The following is a 22,425-nucleotide window of genomic DNA, read 5'->3' as shown; positions in this document are numbered from 1 at the left end:
AGATACGGACCCCTTATACGGACCGTGTAAGTTATATTGACCGTATAAGTGGTCGTACAACTCATATTTTCTGAACTTGCTCTCGGTGATTCGTTTGACTTCCAATCCTTGTGTAACCTTCTTAGAACTTATATAATACTTCATTAACCACACAATAGGCCCAATAGAAGCCCCTCAAGACATTTCTAAATACGCATCGAATCAACTATTGCGAAATCCTTTCCAAACACGTCTTGCGTCTCACTTCCTTTGACGAACATAACTTCACATATTCATATGACTTCTAAATCTTGTGGTATGCTCTTAAAACTATTAGATACTCTCCTTAGTCTCATAAGAACTTCATGTTCATCTTAAGCTCACATTAGTTTACTCACAAGACAACAACCCGATATTTTCCGAGATGTAACATCATGTCTGCGAGATCAACAAGGTAGACCTGTTATGAAGTCCATGTTTATCATCTACCATTTCCAAACAGGAATGTCAATATTCTGGGCCAAACCACCAGGCCTCTGGTGTTCGGCTTTCACTTGCTGGCAATTCGAACACTTACCCATGAAATCTGTTACATTCTTCTTTATATCATTCCACTAATAAATCTCTTTAAGATCATGATACATCTTAGTAGAACCTGGGTGAATAGAATACCTGGAGTTGTGAGCTTTTGACATAATTCACTCTCCGAGCCCATCTACATCTGGAACACATAATCTGCCTCGGTACCTTAAGGTACCATCATCTCCCCCTTGTTCAAAAGCCGTTATCTTATGATTCCTCTTTCAGCTGTAATAAAAAGGGATCATTAAACTGCTTCTCCTTCACTTTGACCACTAAAGAGGAATAAGCCCTATTCAGAACAACAACAGTATCGTCCTCGGAGTCCAAAAGTCGAACTCCTAGATTAGCTAAACGGTGAACTTCTTTGGTCATAGTTCTTTTACCTACTTCAACATGAGCTAAACTTCCCATGGAATGCCGACTAAGAGCATCGACTACCATATTCGCTTTCCCTGGATGATAGAGAATATCCGCATCATAGTCCTTAAGCGGTTCGAGCTGTCTTCTTTGACTAAGATTCAACTTCCTTTGCTTGAAAATATACTATAGGCTTATATGATCGGTGAAAATATCAACATGGCACTCCATACAAATAATGACGCCATATCTTAAGTGCAAAAACCATGGCTTCCAACTCTAAGTCATGAGTCGAATAATTCTTTCCATAAGTCTTAAGATGACGAGATGCATAAGCTACAAACTTACCATACTGCATTAAGACACATCCGAGACAGATTCCCGAAGCATCACAATAAACCACGAACCCTTCGGTTCCTTCTGGCAGTGTCAGAACTGGAGGAGAAGTTAACCTCTTCTGCAACTCTTAAAAGCTTTGCTCGCATGCATCTGACCACTGAAACTTTACCTTTTTCGGAGTCAACTTAGTCAACGGATCTGAAATAGAGGAAAATCTCTCAACGAAATGCCTATAGTTACCTGCCAGACCAAAGAAACATCTTATATCAGATACTGAGGTGGGTATAGGACAACTTTTCACGGTATCAATTTTCTGAGAGTCAACTCTAACGCCTTTACCCGAGATTACATGGCCTAAAAATGCCAAGGACTTAAGCCAAAATTCACACTTAGAGAATTTCGCGTAGAGCTTTTGATCCTGAAATGTCCACAACACTATTCTAAGGTGTTCTGCGTGGTCAGTCTCACTACGAGAATACACCAAAATATCATCAATAAACACAATGGCGAATAAATCAAGATATGGCTTGAGGACCCTGTTCATGAGATCCATGAAAGCAGCTGGTGCGTTTCTCAACCCAAACGACATGACAAGAAACTCTAAATGACTATAACGGGTTCTGAAAGCGGTCTTAGGAATATCAACTTAACCTTTAACTGATGGTAACCTAATCTGAGGTCAATATTGGAATAACACTGGGCACCCTGAAGTTGGTCAAATAAATCATCTATTCTGGGGAGAGGATACTTATTCTTAATGGTGACCTTGTTCAACTAGCGGTAGTCAATGCACATGCGTAAGGAACCATCCTTCTTTCAGATAAACAAAACTGGCAGGCCCCAAGGTGAAACACTTAGCCTAATAAACCTCTTGTCTAGAAGTTCTTTTAAATGAGCTTTTAAATCTTTCAAATCTACTGGATCCATTCTGTATGACAGAATAGATATCTGCTTAGTGCTAGGAATTAGATCAATTCCAAAGTCTATCTCTGTATCGGGAGGAACTCCGGGAAGATCTTCAAGGAACTCTTCTGGAAACTCAATAATGACTGGCACGGACTGAAGGGCTGGGGTTTGGGAATTTGTATCCCTGACTCGGACTAAGTGATAGATATATCCCTTAGAAATCATTTTTCTGGCATTTAGATAGGAAATAAACCTACCCCTGGTACTACTGAATTGCCTTTCCACTCTATGACTGGTTTGTTAGGAAACTCAAATCTCACTATTTTGGTTTTACAAGCCACTGTAGCATAACATGAAGATAGCCAATCCATACCTATGATTACATCAAAGTCCACCATTTTTAATTCTGCTAAATCAGCTATGGTTCGGCGGCAATAGACTAAAGCTGGGCAACCTCTATCAATGCATTTAGGTACCACTGACTCTCCAACTGGACTAGACACTTCAAAGGGTTCATGCAACTTTTCTAGTTCTATCCCAAATTTCTTAGCAATAAATGGCATTACATAAGATAAGGTAGAACCTGGGTCAATAAGGGCATAGACATCAAAAGTAAAAACTGTTAGTGTGCCAGTAACAACATCTGCACGTGACTCTATATCCGGATGACCTGCTAAAGCATACAAGTGGTTTCGACCTCCGCTCGCATTGCTATACTTGGTTGCACCGTGCCCTGACTAGGCTTGAGAATTACGGAGAGCTGTTGAATTTATGGATTGAGCCACCTTTCCTCCGATACCTGATCTTGCTGATGGACAGTCTCTCTGAAAATGGCCCGCTGGCCACACCCATAGCATATATCCATGCCCATACGACACTCCCCTGGGTGCCTCTTACCACACTTACCGCAAATTGGATTATCGTAAGCCTATTGACCCACACTAGCCTGAGAGTAAGATAAGTTGGCCTGAAATTCTACCACTTCTGATCATTCTTAAACTTTAGAGCTGGGGCACTGGCTACAAATGCAGCGGGTCCTGATGATTTTTTCTTGAAAAAATTTCTGTCTCCACCTCCCCGATAACTGAAGTTAACTGCAGAGCCTCCTCCTCTCTTATTCGTTCCTTAAGGCCCTGAACAAAGACAACCATCTTGGTGATAGTCATCTTGTCGTTTTGAGCAGCAATATTCGCATCACCATGCAAGTCGGATGTAAGGCCCAACACAAATCTCCTAACTATGGCCCTCATTTCAGGAAGCATATACTGAGCAAAATTAGACAAGGAAACAAACTTGAGATAATATTCGTTCACGCTCATGCTGTTCTGCCTCAGTCTCTCAAATTCGTAGGCCGCCTTCGCCTCTCTAACCTCAATCGACTGGACGTGATCAATGAAACATCAACAAACTCATCCCAATTGCTGAAGATGCATCCTTTCCGCGGGACTATTCCCACATTCATACCAAATATGAGAAACATCCTACAACTGATAAACTCTCAACTCTGCTGCCTCTGTCTCCATAGCATGCATAACACGAAAGACTTTCTGAAGCCCATCGATGAAGTTCTGGGGATCTTCTCCCTTAATAGACCCGGTGAACACTGGAGGCTTCATGTTTAGAAATTCCTTGGTCCTAGAGGTGTTCGACCCTCCACTAACACCTCCGCTAGGAGCCGTTTCCTGATGTTGTGCCTGATTAGCAACAATTTGGGTGAGCAGCTGAATTACTCCTCTAACATCCATGTCAGTAGCATTGGGATGCGAAGTAGTGGTGGGACGGACCTTCGCAGGCCCCATATAGCTGGAGGTGCAGTACCTATTGCAACCCTCTGAGTCTGAGGCTCCACCTCTAGAGTAACATTGGCTGTAGCCCTCTGGCTGGTAGTTGTGGTCCTCTTGGAGTACTTTCGTTTCACAAGCATTGTCTGAAATACATAATACACATGAGTTAGAAGGATTCCTGAAAGCATAGCTCTAACTGTGCGAACTAGAGCACAAAAGAAGTGAGACAATACTAGATGTCTTGGTGGTCAACTGTTTATATGTGTGGGGCCCTCACACATACAAAAGTGACCCCACTGGACACGGTTTCATAGACTTCATAAGATACTTGAATCTAGGCTCTGATACCAAGATTTTTCACGTCCCGAACCATGGTCTGGGCGTAACACGACACTCGACGCCTGACTGCATGTGACCGAGTGAACAATATGACTTGCTGACTTAACATGGGAATGAACTAATGCGAAATAAACTATGAACATGCATAATTTAAGCAAAGCGTGGGACCATAAGTCATAAGTCTGAAAATATCATAATATAATAATGCAGAAATAGTCAGAATAAACATAATAATAATGAGCCAAAATGGCTAGACGACTCTGAATATCTATCATAACATAACTGACTAGTCTATGAAACCTCTGACATGAATCTGACTACTAAACTGTTTTACCGGGACAAGGCCCCCAGCATACCTTAAACTGCATAATTTAATTAACATAAATAAAGATAAAACCCTAAATAGAATGGGCTTACCAAAAGCTGATACGTGCTGAGTTCTAACGTGCTGATCCATCGTCCAGTAAATCTGGATCGTGAAATGCAGACCCCCAGGAAAATAAAGAGGACGTCAGTACACTTGAATTGTACTAGTATGTAAAGCAACTAAATGAAGTAAAGCATGGCACATGAAGTAGTAGAACTGAAACTGAAACTGTAAACTGAACAGGAACATGAATATCATCTGACATGAATATTTATGTATAACATGAGTAAAATATTTTAAGTCTGTAAAGATATATGTAGAAAAATATTAGTATAACCGACATTCAACCACCACATAAGAACGTAGCGTCTGGTCTCTGTCCGACCAGGTAAGCCATATTGTACCTTGTCGGGGTACAAGACATGAACATGAATGGATCCAATAACCACAATGGGTAAACATCAGGGTATCGTCCTAATTGGGTGGAGCATACCTCTTCATCCACTTTATCATGGAAATACACTGAACACTTTAATTTATTAATCAACTGCCCTGAGGCTACTTCATATTTAGACAACACCTTCATGATCAACCCTAAGGATATTTCACAAGATGATGGTATCATCTGTATTAGCAAGATGACTGATTTTTGGACTCCATTTAAGCAATCCAAATCGTGTGAACCACAAGTTATCATGCAATGAATTCAAGGCCCTTGACAACACTTCAGCTGCTAGAATGAATAAAGTAGGTGACAAAGGATCATCTTGCTTTACACCTCTAGTTGAATGAAAGAAACCATGTGGTTGACTATTAATAAGAACTGAATACCAGTTATTCCTAACCAATTCATAAATAAAACTGATGAACATCTCACAAAATCCCATTTTCCTCATCACATTTGTGAGAAATGTCTATAACAGCCTATCATAAGCTTTTGTCATGCCCAACTTCATCACAACATTAGGAACAACAGCATAGGAATTCTTTTTACCCTTATTAGTTCTGAGCCTAATATCAGTAATTATCTCTTCAGTCAATAATATATTCTCCACTATACTTCTACCCCTCACAAAACCTGCTTGATTCTGTGAAATCAAGTCAGGCAACAAGCGAACCATCCTCTTATGAATAACTCTAAAGAATATCTTATTGACAAAGTTACTCAAACTTACTGGTCTCATATCTCTAAAGGTCTAAAAATCCTGCTTCTTAGGCGATAACACAAGATTAGTATGAGTTATATACCTTGGAAGCTCTTGACCTCTGAAAAAGTCCCACACCATTTTGAAAATATCATCACCAATTATGTCCCAACGGGATTGGAAAAACATACCAGTGAAACCATCAAGTCCACCAGCACTTGCATTATTCAATCCAAATACTGCATGCTTGACTTCTTCTTTGGTAGGATCAGTAGTCAAATCATCATTTTGCTCTCTTGTGATCAGTCTAGGAACATGCTGCAATATGTCAAATTGAGTAGGAACATTAGTTTCATGAAATTGTGCTTTGGTAGAATCTATCAGCCTCCTCAGCAATCTCCTCCTCAGTTTCAAGCCATTGACCCTGAGAGTTTTGAATTCTCCTGAGCTGCAGTACTTTCCTTCTTCCATTTACATGTGTAGGAAAGAACTTGGAATTCTTGTCTCCTTCCTGAAACAATGTCATACCAACCTTTTTTTTTCCAAAAAATCCCCCTCCAATGCATATATTCTAGTCAACTCAGCTTGCATATTCTGCAATTTTTCTCTATTTATCAAGGAAGGATTTGCTTCAAACTAAGCTTCATGTGCTTTTATAACCTCTTCAAGATTAGTGATTTTCTGGAAAATATCACCATATGTTACTTTGCTCCATTGTGACAACACTTTCTTCCTCTTTTTTAACTTCACATTAAAGGACATAAAAGAATTTGCTACCATATCTGTCTCCCAATTTGCTCTTACCCACGAAAGATTCATGCTTCACCCAGAAGTTAAGAAACCTAAAAAATTTATTAACTTGTACAACCTCTTCCTTGCATTCTAATAGTAATTGAGAATGATCTAAGCCTAATTTAATCAAATGAGTAATCTCCAATCCTGGGAACAACTGTTGGAATTCAAAGTTGACGAGGCACCTATCCAATCTCTTAAATATGTAGTCTTCAGCCCCTCGTCCATTCCACCATGTAAATACACTTTATTTATACCCCAAATCAAAGAGATTACAAGTATTGATGTAGTGCTTAAGTCCTCTACTTCATTCAAGCATATAGGTTGACCACCATACTTCTCATGTTCATCAGTGATCACATTAAAGTCTCCCCAACAAGCCAAGGAACAGACTTGTGATGCAAGATTATACATAGAATCCCACAATTCAATTCTGTCACACTTAGCATACACCAAAGTGACTATCATATCTAGATCAATATCCCAATTGAATATATTCAAGGTAAGATGTTGATCAATGTCCATTAACACTGTTACTTCATATTCTTCATCAATAAAACCCATATTTTTCCTGATACATTATACAAAGCAGTCTCAAGTCCAAGCCTCCTCATATAAGATTCTAACTTGTAAGCCTGTTGAAATGGATCCATCAAGCCTATAATAAAGAACTTATACTTTATATGCACTGTTAAAAGCCTTTTAAAAGATTTTTTAGTGTTAACTGATCTTATATTCCAAATTAGTGCATTCATCACTAAATTGGGATTTAGATGTAGTTCTCCTTGTGTGCACCCCAGTGGTTTGAGATGCATGGTTATCCTTGGCTGTTTTCCTCCTTCCTTTCCCAATAGCTTTTTCTACCTTCTTAGGAGACAAATATCCTTCCTTTGCAGCATTCATGAAATTCTGAGCAGTTGATTTCTCATTCATCTCCATTCTTGGCTCCTCCCCTCCAATTACTGCTACTGGCAAGTTTCTTTTATCTACTCTAGAAATTTGATTCTGCTTCTTAGCCTTGGAAGTTGATTCTTGTTGCACATGAACCTTAAGAGCACCACCTGATGATGGTACATTGGCAGAATTAGCCTGAATGACTTGGTTCTGCTGTTTACCACCTGTATTACCCTTGCTCTTTTGTCGTTGTGAACTATGAACCTCAACATTCTCTTTTCCTCCTTGTTTACCCTGATTAGAAGCACTTGCATGCCTCTTTGCACTAATCCTAGCTTCACGCACTACATATGTACTCTGAGATTGTTGTTGCTTGTTTTGAAGTGCTTTTGGAGTTTTATTAGCCTGATTCACCTGATCAGCTGCTACACTTTGAGATTCATCTTCCTTTTGGCCATACTCTTGCATATTATCTATGAATTATGCTTTCGCACATTCCTGTACCTTAGTACCATCTTTCATCTGATCATGGACTCTGACATCAGCCTGAATCTGAGTCTTTTTTACTGAATACTGAACAACATGTTGTTTCCCATTATTCTCACTCCTGGCTTGATCTTGATGCTTTTGAAGGCCATCATCTACCTCCACATCATCAGCAGCTCTTTCAAACATATTATTTACTTCTTGTGAAGATGAAATAGAGTTAATCGACTGCCTACTAGCAGCTGTTTTGCCTCTTACAATTTCACCCTCTTCCCCATCTTTCTCAACTTTTTCACTCCACAATTTCCTGTCACTACTAGTACCTTTTTCATCAGCAAATGTAGTTGCAGGAACATCATGACAAGCCTGATTAGTGGTAACTATGTCCACCACTAGCTTAAAAGTTACTGCAACCCTCTCCTTAGTCTTAGTAGGTGAGATTTCTTCCTTCTAGGAGTAAACACAGCTGCATCGACATTCAAAGCTTTCTCAACACTATGAACATCTTTTGCACCCTCTTGAACACCAGGTGCCACTACCGACTGCTTCTGAGGATTGTCAATTGCATTCCCCACTTCTGCACTAACTAGTTGTGCTTGAACCTATTCATCCAAGACCATCAACACACCTTCTTGCACACCATCATAAGTTTCTAATGCTGCAAACTTAATTATTTGAACAGCACCATATTGCACTGAATCACCTTGTTTACTTGTAGCACCATTCTCCTTTTCTGTTGGCAAAGAAACTTGCTTTTGAGCATTGTTTTCAACCTCCACCCGCTTCTTTCCTTTTTTATTCTTCTACTTATACAAATCTTGTACATCACCAACCACCTTACCACTCTTTAACACCTTGATCACCTGCCTAGGATTCCTATTCCTTGCATGATTTGTATGCTTATTGTTAGCCTGTTTAGCCTTGTTTTTTACTTTGTCTGCATCCTTCTCATTGTTAGGGACTTCAATATGCTTCCCTCTCTCTCCCTTTTCACCACCAACCTCTTCCTCATTCTTTTTGTCTGGCAACAAATCAGGATGAACTTTCCAACACCTTTCTTTATCATGTACTTGCAAACAGCATTCCTTACAGTATTTTGGCATGAAATCATAGAGTATCTTCACCCACCTTGTCTTGATATCACCAGTTTTATTGTCCACGGGTTGAATTTGAACCCTTTTAGAATGCTCAGCCAATAAATCCACTTCAACTTTTACACGTGCACAGCCTTGTTTTATTTATGATTGCCACATCCAAAGTCAAAGGTTTTCCAACTGTTGAGGCCATGGAATACAACTGCGACTGACCAAAGTAATTTGGTGCTAAGGTAGGAAAGGAAATCTAAGTAATAGCAATGGATGTTTCTTTCTCAGGATTAAACCAAGGATCCTACTTAAGTGTCCTCACAGGATAATACCAACCACTCTCCTTAATCCAAAATGCAGGTTTGATAAGAGAGTTACATAATCTTCAAACACGTTGCATCTTATCAAGACATGCCTATTACATAGTAATCCAACGGTAGCAGTGCTCTTTAATTCACATTGTTTAGGGATCAAAGTGCATAGTGCAAGCAAATCTAGTAGTCCATAACTAAACTTACCAACAACTGTGTATTATAGGTTCTCTTGAACTATTATTCTTTTTATCTCCTGCATGCTATATTGTGTTGTTGGTTCACCATGATGGTATACGATGGGCTTCATTGGAATAGGTAAAACAGTCGTGATAGTCGACTGTTGAGGGTCACATGCATTCAAAGTTTTATGTTTAAGTAACTTGAAGTAGTCTAGGGTTTGAGTGGTTATAGCTATTAGTTGTGTGGGTGGTGCAGCCTCATGTGGAGGTTGCATGGTGGCCTGAAAGGCCATTAATGGCCTAAAAATTGCTCTCTCTCACTAGGTCGCATATTCGCCTGGAGAGAGAAGCTCTCAAGGTAGCTGTGGGTTTTTTCTGATGGATCCCAGACTATTTTGTTTTTTACTGAACCCCAAATTATTTCTCTTATACAACCCTTCCAGGGGTACTTTATTGTTGGCATGAAATTTTGGATTTCACCACATCACCCATCTGAATAGGATTCCTAATGATTTTAAATTATCCTTGATCGATGCCGGCTCACCGTTACTTATGAATTATAACTTCGAAGAAAGATATTCTTCCCAAACTTATTTCAGTAAGCTCGAAATGGGTTATGCGCATGAAGTGTACCAAAAGTTGAAATGGTCAGTGCAAGGTATTACATTCCTTCCCCCCATAGGAGCATTCGTCCTTGAATGTAGGGGGGTTTCATTAATAGATACCAAGGCATAGCTTCATCTGCACATGACTTATTCATATACGGCTATATGTGGAACCTGCTCCTATATTTATGGTTACCCTGTTTTATCGTTGAGGTTTATACTCATTTTGCTTATAGCTCAGCTCTTGCTTCCCATCACTGAACTAGTATCCAAACGCTACGTTTATCCTTAGTTGTGCCTATGGTCACAAATGATTCTTCTCGTTAAATGCCGAAAAGTTCCAGGTACCTTATTTTCTCCTTGTTTCATTCTTAGTATGAGAGATCGGAACATGTCATCAGTTGTTGGCAACCTCCTTGGTTCTTAGTTACTATGGCTATAATCCGTTGTAAGCTTTTAGGGATGACTACTTTTCCCCCCTTACTCTTACAAAGTTACCATTCCTTGCGCTTTCTATGGGCAATACTTGATCTTTGGGTAAGATCCTTATTGTATTCCTTCCTTCGTCCTCTTTCCCTGTATGTCGGTCCTAGTCGCAGTATGCTGGTAGTGACTTAAATTCTACGGGGTGGGTTTCCTTCAAATGTTTGCCCTTTACATCAACCTTCCGGTTCGCCCTTTGAACCTAGATCTATGGTCTCCTATTACTGCATTTCTTAACCATGTTATAGCAGTCTTAGCACTTTCTCGCATTACTGGATTTCTAAAGGTGTCGCTATTATCGTACATCCTTATTTTGTGCTCCAAATGCCCTGTGCTATTCGCGTGATACCTTTCCTTAGACACAAGACCCTAGATACTAACCATTATCACATTTTCTTTTAAGATTGGTGTATTGTTGCTTCAGCGACGCTGGTCCTTTCTGTTTTTCCTTTGTCTATGTCCTCTTACTTAGATATTCGACCTTGGTCAAACCATCATAATCTATTTTCTTTCGGGTTGAAGTTGGTACTTTCCATGTAACACGTACTGGTGTGTCCTCTGCGCCCTTAATTTAGTTACATTGTGACACCTCCCAAGCTGGATGTTACATCTCGGAGATTTCCGGATTGTTGTCTTATGAGTAGACTAAGGCGAGGTTAAGATGAACACGAAGTTCTTTTGAGATTAAGGAGAGTATCTAATAGTTTTAAGAGCATACCATAAGATTTTGGAGTCGTATGAATATGTGAAGCTAAGTTCGTCAAAGGAAGTGAGGTGCAAGACGTGTTTGGAAAGGTTTTCGCAATAGTTGATTCGATGTGTATTTAGAAATGTCTTTAGGGGCTACTATAGGGCCTATTATATGGTTAATGAAGAGTTATATAAGTTCCAAGAAGGTTCCACAAGGATTGGAAGTCAAACGAGTCGACGAGAATGAAATTGGGGAATTTCCAGTTTGTACGACCATTTGAACGGACTGTATAAATTATGCAGCCCGTATAATGGTCCGTAGAATTCTTTCAGAGAAGGGTGACTCCCTGGTGAGATTATACGGTCCAATTATACGGCCCGTATAATTGGCCGTATATCCGGGTCGGGCCAGAATTCATTTTTGTTATATATGGCCACCCTTGTTCATTATTTCATTTTCCCCAAGTCTTAAGAGCTCCAAAACCCTTCTCCAAGCATATTCCACTCAAACTCAAGAGGAAACAAAGATCAAATAGCAAGAATCAAGGTATTTATGTGTTGGAAGGCTTACTAGGGTTAGTAGACTTCAAGAATAACTTGGGTATTGAAGCTAGGGTTTCCATATAAATTGATAGCTTGCTCCAAAGCTCATTATTATGAGATAATAGGTTAGTTTTCATGCTTATTTCATGTTATCAAGGATGCTTAGTTATTGAACAACTTGGGTAGAAGGAGAAAGTAGAAGATGAGAAATGTAGTTTTCATGATACTTTTGAGTAGTAAACCAACTTGAGTCATGATTCTTAGTATGCTATGGATATAATCTTGCTATGAAGGGTATTAATGATGACAAGGAAGTATTGTATAAAATTATGCAAAGGGTAGATGTGAAGTTGTTGATGTAAGTTGAATATGAGAATGAATCTTGGAGACTTAATTGAATATGATTACTTGAGTATGATGTTGTGGATGTTATTATGGTTATTTGGGAGTTGTTTTGCGATATGGTGGAAGTCGATGAAATAGGGGAAATGCTGCCCAATTTTTGTTAGTGCATGAGTTGTTCTAGTTTGAATTCAATAGTGTCTTTAAGACTTAACCATGGTATGAATCCTTTTAAATGTAGATTTCTCAAGCCTTGGCGGTGAACGTTAGATAGTTGGGAAGACAGAGAGGTATGTAAGGCTAACCCTTCTTTCTTAAGGCATGATCCCATCATTGTGTACCTTCATGTGAATTCCATAATGTCTTCCAAGATGACTTCATTCTTAGAATCACTAAGGTTCACGATTCTTGATAATCTCATGATACCATTGGTCTCATCCTATAATAGTTAATCCTCTAAGGAAGGATATAATGAAGTAATGATGACGATGATGATGTTGAGGATACGTATATATATATATATATATATGTATGTATGTATCAAAGTATGACTATTAAGAATACCAAGCCTATATGGCGGGGTATGATATCCATCGCGCGCGCACCACTACAGTGGGTACGGATAACACTGAGTCTTGGTGGGTCCAGCTACGTATAACACCGAACTTTGTTATGGTCAAGTACATAAGACACTGAACCTCTATGGTTGGGTATCATACTACTATATGTATAAATGTATGAAACAGAAGGTTCCCATTAGAAAGAGGGTAAGTAAATACGACAAACGTCGCTGGAGGTATAAATGGCTATATCCTCCCATGACTCTTCTATTTTATGTTATTTCTCATGCTTCCATTATGCTATTGATTATGCTTTACATAGTCAGTACATTATTCGTACTGACGTCCTTTTATTTGTGGACGCTGCGTCATGCCCCCAGGTGGACAGGGAGATAGACTTGATCCTTAGGCTGCTTATCCAGAGATTGCTTAGAGGAGCTCCATTTGATCCGGAGCTGCAGCTGTGGGTACTATTCTTTTGTGTATATATGGGCATGGCGGGGCCCTGTCCCGTCCTTATGATGATATTTCATACTCTTCTTAGAGGCTCGTGGCAGAGGCCGTGGTGGAGTTTCCAGTACTAGCGGTCCTTCGAACCGCATTTATGCTTTGGCCAGCCGCCAGGATCAGGAGGCTTCGCCAAATGTGGTCACAGGTATATTATTGGTCTTCTCTCGATCTGTGTATGCATTGATTGATCCTGGTTCTACATTGTCATATATTTCTCCTCTCGTCGCTAGAAAAATTGGTATAATTCCTGAACCTATAGAGCCATTTGAAGTAGCCACACCGATTGGGGACTTTATTATAGCGAGACAGGTATATAAAGGTTGTTCTGTAATTATATGTGGTCGTGACACTAAGGCAGATCTGGTGGAGTTAGATATGATTGAATTCAATGTTATTATGGGTATGGACTGGCTAGCTTCCTGTTATGCTAATGTTGATTGCCAGAAAAAGGTGGTTCGTTTTCAGTTTCCCGGGGAGCCAGTTATAGAGTGGGCAGGTAATACAGCGTCGCCGAAAGGTAAGTTTATTTCATACCTTAAGGAGAGGAAGATGATCAAAAAAGGGTATATTTATCATCTGGTTCGTGTACAAGACTTGAAGGCAGAAGCACCGACTCTTCAGTCAGTCCCAGTGGTTAATGAATTTCCAGATGTATTCCCGGGTGAGCTTCCAGGTCTTCCTCCGGAGCGGGAGATAGATTTTACTATTGATTTGCTGCCAGATACTCAGCCTATATCTATTCCCCCGTATAGAATGGCACCTGCAGAATTAAAAGAATTGAAAGAGCAGCTGAAGGATCTGTTAGAAAAGGGCTTTATCAGACCCAGCACTTCGCCTTGGGGAGCTCCGGTATTATTTGTACGGAAGAAATATGGGTCGTTGCGTATGTGTATTGATTATCGACAGCTGAATAAGGTAACGATAAAGAATAAATACCCCCTCCCCAGAATTGATGATTTGTTTGATCAGTTGCAGGGCGCAAAGTGTTTTTCGAAGATAGATCTGCGGTCAGGCTATCACCAGGTACGGGTACGTGAGGCCGACATTCCAAAGACAGCATTTTGGACCCGATATGGGCATTATGAATTCAGAGTTATGTCTTTTGGGCTGACTAATGCTCCAGCGGTATTCATGGATTTGATGAACCGGGTATTCAGGCCGTTCTTGGACATGTTTGTAATTGTATTTATTGATGATATTCTGGTTTATTCTCGGTCAGAGGAGGAACACGTAGATCATCTGAGGGCAGTACTTGGGGTGCTTCGACATCAGAAATTATATGCAAAATTCTCTAAATGTGAATTCTGGCTGGCTTCAGTGGCATTCTTGGGACATATTATTTCAGCTGATGGTGTCCGGGTGGATACACAGAAGATTGAGGCCGTCAAGAATTGGCCTAGACCTACGACGCCCACGGAGGTACGTAGTTTTCTGGGATTAGCAGGCTATTACAGAAGATTTGTGGAAAAGTTTGTCTCGATTTCAGCGCCTTTAACGAGGCTAACTCAGAAGAGAGCCAAGTTCCAGTGGACTGATGCTTGTGAACGAAGCTTCCAGTTGCTGAAAGAGAGGTTGACTTCAGCTCCAGTTCTGACGCTTCCAGAGGGACCAGACGGGTATGTCATTTATTGTGATGCTTCTGGTGTGGGGTTAGGCTGTGTATTGATGCAGCACGGCAGAGTTATAGCTTATGCTTCCCGGCAGCTCAAAAAGCATGAAAAGAATTATCCTACCCACGATCTGGAGCTAGTAGCAGTAATCCATGCTCTGAAGATATGGAGACACTATTTATATGGTGTTCATGTTGATATTTATACAGATCATAAGAGTCTCCAGTATATTTTTAAGCAGAAAGAGCTTAATTTGCGGCAGCGGCGGTGGCTGGAGCTACTGAAAGACTATGATGTGAAAATTCTGTATCATCCGGGCAAAGCTAATGTTGTTGCGGATGCACTCAGCCACAAGTCTATGGGCAGCTTGGCAGATCTACAGCCAGACAGGAAAGATATAGTACGTGATATTCATCAGTTGGCTAATCTTGGAGTTTGTTTGGCCGATTCTGGAGGTACGCAGATTTCTGTCCGAGGGGTTTTCGAATCATCCATTAAGGAAGATATTAAGCGGCACCAATATAAAGATCCTGTTTTAGCTCGGTATAGAGACACAACCCATGAGAAGGAGAAGACACCGTTCGAGGTTACACCGGATGGGACATTATTGTACAGAGGCAGGTTGTGTGTACCCGATATTGCAAGGCTACGGCAGCAGGTTATGAGCGAGGCACACTATGCTCGCTATTCTGTTCATCCTGGGTCTACGAAGATGTACCATGATCTCAGATGCCTGTACTGGTGGGATGGCATGAAACGGGATATTGCAGAGTTCGTCGCCTAGTGCCCAAATTGTCAGCAGGTCAAAATTGAGCATCAGAAGTCGGGTGGACTGTTGCAAGAAATGGAAATTCCGACATGGAAGTGGGAGATCATTAATATGGACTTTATTACAGGTTTGCCTCGCACTCCACGGAAGTATGATTCCATTTGGTTGATAGGCTGACAAAATCAGCCCATTTTCTCCCCGTCAGAACTACTTATTCCGCTGAGGATTATGCCAGGCTTTATATTAAAGAAATAGTGAAGCTTCACGGAGTTCCTATATCTATTATCACTGACAGAGGTGCCCAGTTCACGGCGAACTTCTGGAGATCGTTTCAGGAAGGATTAGGGACTCAAGGAAGTCTGAGCACAGCTTTCCATCCTCAGAGCGACAGGCAGGCCGAGCGCACTATACAGACGTTAGAGGATATGTTGCGGGCCTGTGTTATTGATTTCAGAGGTAGCTGGGATGATCATCTGCCGTTGATAGAATTTGCTTATAATAACAGCTACCATTCCAGCATCCAGATGGCTCCGTACGAGGCTTTGTATGGCAGGAAATGCAGGTCACCGATCGGCTGGTTTGATATTGGCGAGACAGAATTAATTGGCCCAGATATGATCCAACAGGCCGTTGATAAGGTGAAACTTATCCGAGAGCGACTATTAGCAGCCCAGAGTCGACAGAAGTCATACGCTGATAAACGGCGTCGACCCTTGGAATTCCAGGTTGGTGATTAGGTATTTCTGAAGGTATCGCCTATGAAAGGCGTAATGCGATTCGGCAAAAAGGGTAAGCTCAGTCCGCGTTACATTGGGCCTTATCAGATTATTCGAAAAGTTGGGAATGTCGCCTATGAGCTAGAGTTACCATCTGATCTAGAAGCGGTACATCCGGTATTTCATGTATCCATGCTCCGTAAATGTGTTGGTGATCCTTCCAGAATATTTCCAGCAGACGATATTCAGGTGACGGAGGGACTATCTTACGAGGAGCAGCCTGTAGCCATTCTGGATCGCCAGGTAAGGAGGTTACGGAATAAAGCTGTGGCTTCCGTTAAGGTGCTCTGGCGGAACGATAACAGGGAAGAGATGACCTGGGAGGCTGAAGAGGACATGAAGAAGAAATATCCCCATTTGTTCCCTATGCCCACAGGTAATCTAAAATTCTTGCTTAGTTATATTCAATAATAAATGTGTATCATATGTGCTGACCATAAAAAGAAACTCCCCCGAAGTACTTTCAGACCCTGTAAGACTAATCTAACATTCGAGGACGAATGTTCTAAAGGGGGGAGGATGTTATATCCCGTGTTTTCGCACATTTGGAAAATTGGAAATAATTGTGACTTGTAAGAAATAAGGTTATAATTGATTACATCTAACACATGAGTTGTTTACGAAAGAATATTATTGGGGAAGTGTTGAAGAAGGCTAAGGGAAAAATTGAAATTTCAGAAATTAGTTTCGGAAATTACAAATGTAATCTATAAGTCATTGGGCCAAAATAATTGAATGAAAAATTAAGGCCCAATGCTAAGGGGGTGGCCGGTCAACATAGTGGCCCAAGCCCATGTTTGTATTAATTTTCCCATGTGTTAAATTAATATAAGGGGACCATATTATATATGTATCATTATCCCTTAGAAGATTCAAGAAAACAAAGCAAGAGAGAAACCAAAAAAAACAAGAGCAAACATTAAGGACCATTCGGCCCTAGCCCTTGATTTTCACCTTCAAAAATCTTGTTCCAAAAATTGTTATCTTGTGGTTTTCCTACTAAATTAAGTGTCCTCTACAACTTGGTGTAGTTGTTTTGGAAGAAGGAACACTTGTTTCATCAAGTTGACCACATATTCAAGTGAAGAAGATTGGAGAAAAAGGTAAGAATTCATCCCTTTTTATTATGTTATGAAGGTTTGTTTGTGTTGTAGTATGTAGAAATGAGTAGAAAGTATGGAAATATGAAAGTTTGCAAAGTGGGTATATAAGATGGCATGTAGCCGTGTGTGTATATATGTTGTATACATATGGTGAGTTGAATTTATGTTGCATTCTAGTTGTGGGTAGGGTGGAATTCATATTGAGAATGAAAGTTGAATTAATTTGGTTGAGGTTGTAAAATGAGCACTTGGCCGTGTGGCACTTCTTGAAGAAATGGGAATGAATTAATTTTGTGTGGTATGTTAGTTGTGTTGTTGTGATCCTTATAATGTAAATGAAGGTAAAATGATGTAAGTTTGCATTGAAATGGAATGTAGAAGCTTATGTCGTTTTAGTATGATTTTATGACATTGTGGAAATGAAGTTGTTAAGGTGCAAATTATGATGATTATTGATGAACTTGGAAGATGGAAACATGTTATGAATATGTATGCTAAAGATTAGAAGCTTTGGACGAATTATGACTTTGGTGGAAAGTTTGTATATTTTGTATATCTTGTGAATGTTTTGTGGAAATGATATGAAATGCTTCCAAATTATATTGTGATGATCTAGATTAATGATGAATGTGAAACCATTGAGATTGGTTTGGAAATTTGAAGTTGAAATGGAAGTTATTGCACTAGGTTGGAAAGGGAACTAGTTGTGCCATATTGAGTGTTTTGTAGTTATTGTTGTTGTTGTTAGTATTGTTATTGGGTTGTTGTTGATTGTTTTGGCCGAGTTGAATTCTCGGGGATGCTAGATGTATAGGGGAAATGCTGCCCAAATTTCTGTAGAAAAGTGTTGATTTAAGATTTAGGTCCTAAAGTCTTATGGCTAACATTTGGTAAATGTGACCATTTGTAGATTTTGGGCGGAACGGGAATTAAATTTGGAAAGGCGTACAGAGCGTATAAGGTATGTAAAGCTATCCCGATTCTTCTTTTGGCATGTCCTAGGTGTACCAGGATCGGATTTGCGCCTCGAAAAGTATTCTGTTCATCGGAATCCGCATTAGAAAGTATCCCTTTTTCATTCAATGGAATTGAACCCTATAAGTATGCTTTATTGAAAGAATTTTGTAAATTTCCGGAAATTGTCTAGAAAATTATGGAATGTCCCCAGGACCTCCGTAGATGACTCTATAAGCTTAATATATGTAATTTGGGCCCATCGCTTCAATGGACCCGAGGTGGGCCCCACTATTCCCGCTTTGTCCTTTATGGTACTATTGTCTTATTTTCAATTAATATAAGGTGAAATTTTTTAGCTACTCCTCTAGCTATTAATAAAGATTGTTTTAAACACTCCGTTAAGTCTTATAAATTGTTTTGGAACTTGGAAACGATCTCAGAAAGATTATGCCTCCGTAACCCATTATGACATCCGAAATACGCTTACTATGATTCTGTCCGGTTTCATCATTTCGATTTGTCATTCGATATGCCTCATTGAGTCTCTGGAAATAAATGGTATTTTTATTGCATTTAGTTTCTCACTACTCCGTTCGTGGATGCCTCAATGTTTCCCCCACTGAGCCCGGGCCAGGATATGTTGTCAAGCGTATTCCTCTGCATTGTTCGCCGTGCCTCGATGTGAGGGGGCAGGTATACATGTACATGGGTTGTGGAGTATGTTGTGCCATGTACACATATTATGATATGATATGATCTGATATGGCCATCTGATATGATACGTTATGTTACGGGTTATTCCCTATTCTGAGCATTTTGTGTTGTGGCACCAGTGTCGGGGGGGTGACCACGTTCTGTCTACCGAGTCCCTTGGCAGGGGCCGGAAACGACATGGCATATGTTTCTGTACACACTTTTTATGTCTTGAAAATATGCATTTGACATTCTGGATGTTACATTCATTTTCTGTACCCTCTGTTCCTGTTATGATTTTATTTCTGTAATTCAGGCTTTACCTATTCAGTACATACTTCGTACTGACCCCCTTTCTTCGGGGGCTGCGTTTTCATGTCGCGCAGGTACAGACGACAGGTTTGCTGATCCGCCCGCTTAGGACCTTATTCTGCTATTTTGGGGCGCTCTTTTATCCGGAGCCTATATTTTGGTATAGTCTTTTGCTGTTGTATATATGTACGTCATTCAGGGGTACGACGGGGCCCTGTCCCGTCCTATGATTTTGTTGTGTTCTGTAGAGGTCTGAAGACATACATGTGGGTTCTGTATATGTTTTTGGGTTGTTATGATCTGTGATGGCCTTATCGGCTTCCACGTGCTATATCTGTGCATATGCGATATCTAGTAACGCCAATTGACTCTTATATTGATATATTCTGCTAATATGCTAGTTTGGGTTATTGGGTACATTTGGGTGTCCAGCACGGACACTAGTCACGGCCTACGGGGTTGGGTCGTGACATAATAATTCTTTTTTAGTCTCTTCTTGCCTTGCTTCTTCTCTTAACTCCAAGTCCTCTTGCACCATTATAAATTTTCCTAGTACTTTCATTCGCTCCTTGTATCTACCCCTGATACCTCGCTTATCTTAGAGTTGTACTCCTTCATACCTTATCTTTAAAAAAAATTCTTGCTTCTGACCTTGCACAATACCCTCATTAGGGTGTACTGGGATTGCAATCTTAATCCCTTCGATGACTTCATCGCATCGTCTTGTTGTTATGTCTTAGGTACCTCCCTGGCTTCATTCATTTGGGTGTTTAGCTAGCGTGCTTCCTTTAATCCCTCAGAAGAATACCTCACTTTGTTTACTTTATTAAGTCCTTTCTACATTAGCTCCTTTCGACACCTGCTTATTATCTTTACTCGGGTTTTTAATTTCCTCCTCTTTCCACCTCATAGCTTCCCCCCCCCCCCTTATAGGGATGTAACTATCTGACGCTTTCGAGAATTCCCTTCTTCCTATTAATATGGTCATCCTTCCCCTTGGCGGTCTCTTCGCGCCAACGAGGGGTTAGGCTCCTCCCTCGAGAATGCAACGATGCCATACGTTGGTGTGTACTTCTTTCTTTCACGATATCCTTTGTATGATTCCCTGCTCATACTAAGCATTCCTTAGCATATCAGTGGCTTTGCGGTTCCTTTACCATGCTTTCTAGCGCTAAACTTCTTAAGTCATCTCTTTCCCATTGTCCGTACCTTCACGGCCTCTGCTCTTTGAGTGCCTCATTGCCTAACTTTTGTCTCTCCACTATCTTCCGTTTATGGTGATACTGTTATGCATGGCCATGTATCCTCCTTTTTCGTTGATGTACTCCTCCTTACCCTTTTCCAAATGTCCTAACATACTTGAAGCTGTTGGTGAGAGTCGGTTCGTTAAACTCTTCATTGTTCGTTAGAACTATTCTTCCTATTATGGGGTTCCGTCATCCGGTACTTCACGAGGTATATGATTGTCTTCTCGTGGTACTTAACCCCGCTTGATATCACTCGTACTATAATACATACTCATAACATTATTTGTTGTGAATGCTTCGCGAGGGTCTTCTTCTTACCATTTATCACGATCTCTCCTGTGCCTAATCGTCTATCTCTTTTTCTTAGAGGGATTCCTTTGCGTCCGCATTCTGGTGTGAACTTTAACTCAACTCATCCTTCAAAACTAGTTTCCTTCTTCTTTCTTTCATGGACAAAGATTTCCTTGTAGTGTTTATCACACTTAACGAATCGCTTCATTATCCATCATAAGCTCGTCCTAAGCCACAACCTGCTTATATAGCCGTTATCTCCTAAGGCAAGTAGGACTGCGGTGTTCTTGAAGTCTTTCTTGATAACTTTTGTTTACTTCCGTTATGATTCTTCATCATTGTCTTTTTTAACTTCTCCAGGTCCTCTTATTCCTCAAGACTTATTTGACGTGATTGCAACTAGACTCGTCTGTTAGCATTCTCTCTCATAATTATTTGTGGGACTAGTTTAAGGTATTCCTAATGCTCCTGACTCCTCTTGTCCCAATCCATCCTGACTTCTCTACCTGACTTATAGTTAGTTCAACCAAATCTTCTAAGGTGCTTCGAACTTCGTGCTCATCCATCGTCAAGTTTCTCACTCGGTAAGACTTTATCCGCATACATGTACCATATATCTCACCATAAGTAACTAAGCCCTACTTCTGACTTTCTTTCATTTAGGCATTTAGTACAATGTAAGTTTGGGCCCCTTAACTCCATATCCCTGATGGGAGAGGGTGTAGTGGTAGGGTGTTATACTGCCCTGGCTAGTGACACCTTGCATATTATCCACTCGCTGCATAGCGCCACGGTTCCATTGCTTTTATTTTTAACCTTTACTCCTCTTTGAATCCCTATAATCTCCTTCTGTTGCGTAGCAAATGGCATTCTAGTTCCCAAAACGAGTGCCTGCAGTTTCAATAGAGGGGTCATTAGACTCGTGATCATCCTACATTGGTCCAGTTTCTGCGAAACCTAACCAGATGCATGCTCGAAGTGGAACTTTTCTATTCTCCTTAGTTACTCTCCTCCCTTTGGTTGTCCATCTTATTCCTCCTGTACAACTCCCATACATACACTAGCGATCCTTGAATAACAAATTTCCGAAACTGAAAACTGTTTGATATTTTATAATGCTAATGTCCATAGCGGTCCCATCATAATGCTGGACTTAGATGGAAAATCGGATGTGCCCACTCCTTTAATGCTATTCTCATATCCTTCTCATCACCCCTAGTGATAGGGCTAGAGTCTGTGGTGAGGTCACACTCGCAGCTTCCCTAACGGTTGTCTCATTGGGTCCTTTAGACAGATTCTTCACCATAGAGGTCATAATTTCGGGATGGTCTGACTTAGTCGTATACTTATATTCCTCCTTATCCCTTCTATTACTCTCTGACATGT

This window comes from Lycium barbarum, chromosome 7 (assembly GCF_019175385.1).
Source record: "Lycium barbarum isolate Lr01 chromosome 7, ASM1917538v2, whole genome shotgun sequence".
In the NCBI taxonomy this organism is placed as follows: Eukaryota; Viridiplantae; Streptophyta; class Magnoliopsida; order Solanales; family Solanaceae; genus Lycium; species Lycium barbarum.
The sequence above is the reverse complement of the archived record's forward strand: the minus strand, read 5'-3'. Positions refer to the sequence as shown.